Source organism: Acinonyx jubatus, chromosome A3 (genome assembly GCF_027475565.1).
Source record: "Acinonyx jubatus isolate Ajub_Pintada_27869175 chromosome A3, VMU_Ajub_asm_v1.0, whole genome shotgun sequence".
NCBI classification, from domain to species: Eukaryota; Metazoa; Chordata; class Mammalia; order Carnivora; family Felidae; genus Acinonyx; species Acinonyx jubatus.
In genome coordinates this window covers 71,544,619-71,552,030 of record NC_069388.1, presented here as the reverse complement: position 1 = coordinate 71,552,030, position 7,412 = coordinate 71,544,619, and positions in this window count along the sequence as shown.

The window sequence follows — 7,412 nt, the reverse complement described above, 5'->3', positions numbered from 1 at the left end:
AACACAGTATTATAAAAATGTGCCAGTAATTTTTTTTTTAAAGTGCTAATTACTTACTGGCACATCTTTTGCAGGGCACTGCAAAATAATGTGGATTTTATAATAATTATTGTCTTTTTAATGTAGAAAAAGCACTGCGCTACTAGTTTTTTCTCCTAGTAACTAGCTATTCTGACCCAGGAGAAACACTTAAACCTGCCTGCTGTAGATTCTTACTTGTAAAACAGAGGTAGTCAGATTAGATAATGTTTATGATCGCCTCCAGCTATAAAATGCAGTGATTCTTCTGGGAAATTTATGTCTGAAAATCAATGAACACACTAGCTTCAGTAATACATGTAATTTTCTCACTTATGTTAGGTAGTTTGGATTCTTGTCAGCGAAGTAATTCAAAGTGGCTTACTAATATTGTGCAAGTTAAAAATACCAGTGCTATTTGAGCTAGAACACCATATGTGAGGAAACACAATAGGATAGAAATTGCTCATCCAAAATGTTATAGATGCAGAAAATTGTCAACACTTTTTTTCGAACCCTAGGAGAATGCCAAAAATAATGAAGGTACAGTTGTATAACCTGATAGGAAAGGAGGGTCCACCTTCCTCTCATTTCATCCTTCAGTGATGGGATACTGGTGAGGATCTCAGAATATGGCATAAAACCATATCCACCTCTACTTTTAGTTTTTTTAAAGATAGTTTATTTGCCTCATATATATGTATTGTAAAGATTAAATGAGAAAATAACACACAATTTACCCTGGAACATAGTAAGCACCCATTATGAGTTGGCTGTTAGTATTCTCCCTATTTTTATAATTAGTAGGTTAGAGGTTTCATCAAGTACATGCATCATGATTATCTTGACTTCATTACCTTAGACTAAGAATTTTATCATACCAAAATATACATTAATTTGGGGTAATGGAAGTGAGAAATGTTAATGTTAGGTTTGTGTATCTTTGAAAATGAATAGATTCAAATGACTTACAGATAGGAAAGGAACGCTGAGTTTTCCTCTGGTCTGAATTCAAAACTAATTGATTTATGTTGTACTTTTGAGAGAGAGCTTATAAAACAACCATGAGATGTTACATGTGTTGAAAGCTAAAAGTCTCTAGTATAAATCATATAGAACACTCTGATATAAGTGATCCTGGGTATATGCATGAATATGTTTATATACATAGAATGTGTACATAAAAATATCTCTTGAAATAACAAAAACAATTAGATAGCCGGGTTACTCCAAAATCATTGTTAGAAATCATGAGTTTGGAAATCTACCTGATTGAAGGAAGAAACCTATATTTTATGAATGTGGAGCGTTCCAGTCACCTATAATTTCATAATTCAAGGCTTATTTTGAAATAACCCACCTATGGTATCTTTTATAGAAGCTGTACAACCAAAGAGTGAGTAAAGAGCTGGTCCCAGGCAGCCTTTAGTAAAGGGTGGTGTTGATGCTAGAGTGATGTCCTCAGTAGAGTGCTCAGGTAGTAAAGATTGGTTGAAAGAATAGCTATGGACATAGGGACCTGGGTGGCTCAGTCAGATGAATGTCCGACTTGGTTTCAGCTCAGATCATGGTCTCACGGCTTCATGTGTTCATGCCCCATGTTGGGATTCTCTCCCTCCCTCCCTCTCTAGCTGCCCTCCCCCCACTCTTGTTGTCTCTATCTCTCTCAAAATAAATAAACGTTAAAAATTAAAAAAAATAGCTATAGACACATTATGTCCTGAGAAAGCAAAGCAAAATGAAACCTGGTTGAGGTGTTACTATTCTCAAAAAGTTAGGAATCCCTAGTCTAAGCTGTCTAGTTTTGATGGTTTTCTGTGTCCTAGCTTATTTTGGGGGCAACTGTCCTTGTGCTCTATGAAGAATTCCAGAGATGCAATCACCTTCCTTGCAAGTCATTATTACATTTTATTATCTAGTTACTGAGCAATCCAACATATATTCCACACCTTGCATGTTCTGGCCTGTTCTGACTGGACCATGAGATTTTAGTTTAGAAAAGTACCTTGCAAATAACAGGTTCTATCAATGAAATTGACGCAGGAAAATCTTCCTTGTATCCTACAAAATACATTGTATGACTTTGAACTTTTCAGTGTTTTTTATGGACATAGTAATTGTTCAACAAACTCCTTAGAGAATCTCCAGCTTTTAAAAATGGTAATTAAAACTAACTTGTAAGCCAAGAAACTTAAGTTCTTCAATTTCTTTCTGCCCAATAAAATCTACCTTTGATCCCTTCAATGATACAAATTACTATTCTCTATACTTAGTAGAGGAGAACTAATACCTATTAAAATTCAGGGCAGAGTTTAAGTCCCAGCTCTGTATTTTTTTTTTAAGTTTATTTATTTATTTGAGAGAGATGGAAACTGCGAGAGTGGGGTAGGAACCTAGAGAGATAGGGAGAAACAGAGAATCCCAAGTAGGCTCCATGTTGCCAGCACAGAGCCCAATGTGGGGCTCAAACTCATGAAACAGTGAGATCATGACCTGAGCCGAAACCAAGAGTAGGACACGTAACCAACTGAGCCACCCCGATGCCCCATGTCCTAACTCTGTTTTTAAAGCTCTGTGATTCTGGGTAAGTTATTTAAATCCCTTGAGCTTTAGATTTGGACTATGTCTCTTATTAATCTTTAAAAAAATAAATGAATAAGACACCAAAAGATTAGGGATAAAAGAACTTACCTTGTAGGGCTATTATACTAAAGTGTAGAGCTTGCACAAAGTAGGCACCCAATATGTATTGTTTCCTACCACCCTCCCCTGGGCTTACCTATGGTGGAAGCTCCCCCCCCCCCCCCACCGTGGGAAAGTGACACAGCAAGGATTTGTTTTCAGATCAGTCTCTTTTTTATTTATTTATTTATTTTATTTTTTATTTTTGGACCAGTCTCTCTTTTTTACATCCCATTGCCTCTACACATAGTTTCTCTACCTCTTGTTTAAGTCATAGCCATAAAAATGGGCCATAAAATTCAAAATAGGGTCTTCCTAAGGTCACTATGGTGTGGGAATGGGTAAAAATAACCAGAAAGAATTAAACTAGCGGATGTTTCAGGAATGGAAGCCTTCAAAACAGGAAGGCTGTGATAGGGGAGGAGAACATTCAGAGATGGGGGGAATGGGGTGTGTGAAAAGTGAAAGTTTGCACAATCTACTTGTGAAACGTTGCCATACACAGTGTATTGTCACAAACATCCTGCAGTTAGGGCTGATGTTGAGGTGCCAGAGTTGGTAAAACAGAAACCGTAGCAATCCAAGAATACGCACACAATCACCAGTCACCACAGCTCCTGGTGCCACAATGTCAGACTGTGGCGAGGAACTGGTAAACGCTGGTAATTATTTTTATATGGATGGGTAGACCCATGATAAATTTTAAGATGCTCTTCTTCTTTAACACAAGTGAAGAGTTAGGAGATAAGCTTCCATTTAAAGAAAAATGGGAACTTTGACCTAAAAGTTGGAATATACCTAAAAATAAACCACAGGTGAGGTTTTAAATAGAAAAGTACAACACTTTTAATTAATATGGGTAGTTTATCTCAAATACATCCTAGGCCCATCTTTTTTATATGACATGGCAAATCAAGATTTCACGGGTGCTTGCTTTTAAACTATTATTCTAACCTATCCTTTTTCCCTTATGCAATTATACTGGTATTATGTGCTCCAAGTTATAGTTAATTATTTTGGTATTCATAAGATTTTCAAGAGTTTGGAAACTTAGCTATTTTTTTTTTTTTTTAATCATCTTAGGGTAAGCAGGGAGCAGGCTAGCAACCTTCCTGATTTAAATTTCCTTTTTTTTTTTTTTTTTGCTTTCTCTGCCAGTGTTGTTCTGAGGCTTTAAGAATGAGTTGTAAGATTTAAGATTGAGGAAAAGATATCTTACAGGATTTCCTATATTTTAAGAGCAGGAAGGCAGCATTAGAAAGAATCCTGGTATTACTGCAATTTTTTTGCCATGAAGAGAATAGGTAGGGAAATACCATAGTCCTTACATTATCATGGCTAGTTAGCATCGCAGGCACCACAAGGAAGCCTGTGAGCCACCATTGAAGGTAACAAGCTACCACAATGAGCAAGGGCCTGGCTCCCCTGTCAGAAGTCCAGGGGACAAGTCTGACCTCTCTGTGCCTTTGTCCGGACACTGGGCTACCAACATTTCTCCTCTCGGCTCCGGCAGGGCTAAAGGAGCAGTTGTACACCAAAGGGCTTTGCTAAACTCCTCTTCCTTAAGTGCAATGGTTGGACCATGCTAATGTCCTAACCTCACCCTCATGGAGTGCATTGCATGGGACAAAGCAACTCCCCACATATTAAGTACAGTTTGTATCAGCAGCCACTTTGGTAACAGACTCTTCTGCTAGTCTTTCCTTTTGGTTTTTGTTCATATTTTAGCTCCTGCTTGCTTGTTCGGCCTGCTATTAATCTTTATTTTAAGCTATATTTCATCTGTATTAAGACTGTGAAACTGAGAAGCTCAGCCATAAGATCATCTGCTCAAGGGGCGCCTGGGTAGCTCAGTTGGTTAAGAGTCCAACTCTTGATCTTGGCTCAGGTCATGATCTCATAGTCATGAGATGGTGAGATCCAGCCCCACATGGGGCTTAGGGCTCAGTGTACAGCCTTCTTGGGATTCTCTCTCTCTGCTTCTCTCTCTGCCCCTCCCCTGCTCACAAACACATACTCTCTTAAAATAAGTTAATAAACATTAAAAAAAAGATTATCTGCTCCAAACTTCTATTTCTCTCTCTGAAGATGGGCCTGACTTGTGTAAAAGATAGGACTTTGCTTTGACTGCAATATAGTTTGATTAGATTGGATGAGAACAGAAAGTTTCGCTAATGGGAAAACAGAATTATTTTAAATATATTATTTCCCTAATGAATGTTTGAGGTTATATAAAATAAAATAAAATATATAGGAGCCATAAAATTTTATGTTGCCCGTACTTCATCGGGTTATATACCAAAGTTACTATTTTCCTTCTATCATTTTCTACTCATGTCAGAGTTGTGATTTTTCCCCCCTTAGGATTACTACTCTTTAAACTTTCTCTTTTTTTACCTTCTCAAAGAAAATTTTTTATACTTTTTAACTTATATCCATTATGGTCCTTTCTTCTGAAATGAGTATAGATAGAATGGAAATTCTACTTCTTTTTTGATACTGTTTTGTCTCATTCAGTATTTACAGGAATTTACCATAATGGTCACAAACTGTGCCCTGATGTTGGGACCATTTCTTAATGACTTGACTTTGCATAAGTTTTGTCTTTCTTTTTTTTTTTTAATTTTTTTAATTTTATTTTTTATTATAAAATTTATTGTCAAATTGGTTTCCATACAACACCCAGTGCTCATCCCAACAGGTGCCCTCCTCAATATCCATCACCCACCCACCCCTCCCTCCGAACCCCCATAAGCCTCAGTTCCCAGTTTTTAGGAGTCTCTTATGTTTTTGCTCCCACCCTCTCTAACCATTTTTTTTCCTTCCCCTCCCCCATGGTCTTCTGTTAAGTTCCTCAGGATCCACATAGGAGTGAAAACATATGGAATCTGTCCTTCTCTGTATGGCTTATTTCACTTAGCATCACACTCTCCAGTTCCATCCACGTTGCTACAAATGGCCATATTCCATTCTTTCTCATTGCCACATAGTATTCCATTGTGTATATAAACCACAATTTCTTTATCCATTTGTCAGTTGATGGACATTTAGGCAATTCCATAATTTAGCTATTGTTGAGAGTGCTGCTATAAATATTGGGGTACAAGTGCCCCTATGCATCAGTACTCCTGTATCCCTTGGGTAAATTCCTAGCAGTGCTACTGCTGGGTCATAGGGTAGGTCTATTTTTAATTTTTTGAGGAACCTCCACACTGTTTTCCAGAGCGGCTGCACCAGTTTGCATTCCCACCAACAGTGCAAGAGGGTTCCCATTTCTCCACATCCTCTCCAGCATCTATAGTCTCCTGTTTTGTTCATTTTAGCCACTCTGACTGGCGTGAGGTGATACCTGAGTGTGGTTTTGATTTGTATTTCCCTGATGAGCGACATTGAGCATCTTTTCATGTGCCTGTTGGCCATCGGGATGTCTTCTTTAGAGAAGTGTCTATTCATGTTTTCTGCCCGTTTCTTCACTGGGTTACTTGTTTTTTGGGTGTGGAGTTTGGTGAGCTCTTTATAGATTTTGGATACTAGCCTTTGTCCCATATGTCATTTGCAAATATCTTTTCCCATTCCGTTGGTTGCCTTTTAGTTTTGTTGGTTGTTTCCTTTGCTGTGCAGAAACTTTTTATCTTCATGAGGTCCCAATAGTTCATTTTTGCTTTTAATTCCCTTGCCTTTGGGGATGTGTCAAGTAAGAAATGGCTGTGGCTGAGGTCAGAGAGGTTTTTCCCTGCTTTCTCCTCTAGGGTTTTGATGGTTTCCTGTCTCACATTCAGGTCCTTTATCCATTTTCAGTTTATTTTTGTGAATGGTATGAGAAAGTGGTCTACTTTCAACCTTCTGCCTGTTGCTGTCCAGTTCTCCCAGCACCATTTGTTAAAGAGACTGTCTTTTTTCCATTGGATATCCTTTCCTGTTTTGTCAAAGATTAGTTGGCCATACTTTTGTGGGTCTAGTTCTGGGGTTTCTATTCTATTCCATTGGTCTATGTGTCTGTTTTTGTGCCAATACCATGCTGTCTTGATGTTTACAGCTTTGTAGTAGAGGCTAAAGTCTGGATTGTGATGCCTCCTGCTTTGGTCTTCTTCTTCAAAATTACTTTGGCTATTCGGGGCCTTTTGTGGTTCCATATGAATTTTAGGATTGCTTGTTCTACCTTTGAGAAGAATGCTGGTGCAATTTTGATTGGGATGGTATTGAATGTGTAGATAGCTTTGGGTAGTATTGACATTTTGACAATATTTATTCTTCCAATCCATGAGCAGGGAATGTTTTTCCATTTCTTTATATCTTCTTCAATTTCCTTCATGAGCTTTCTATAGTTTTCAGCATACAGATCTTTTACATTTTTGGTTAGGTTTATTCCTACGTATTTTATGCTTCTGGGTGCAATTATGAATGGGATCAGTTTCTTTATTTGTCTTTCTGTTGCTTCATTATTAGTGTATAAGAATGCAACTGATTTCTGTACATTGATTTTGTATTCTGCGACTTTGCTGAATTCATGTATCAGTTCTAGCAGACTTTGGGTGGAGTCTGTCGGGTTTTCCATGTATAATATCATGTCATCTGCAAAAAGTGAAAGCTTAACTTCATCTTTGCCAATTTTGATGCCTTTGATTTCCTTTTGTTGTCTGATTGCTGATGCTAGCACTTCCAACACTATGTTAAACAACAGCGGTGAGAGTGGGCATCCCTGTCGTGTTCCT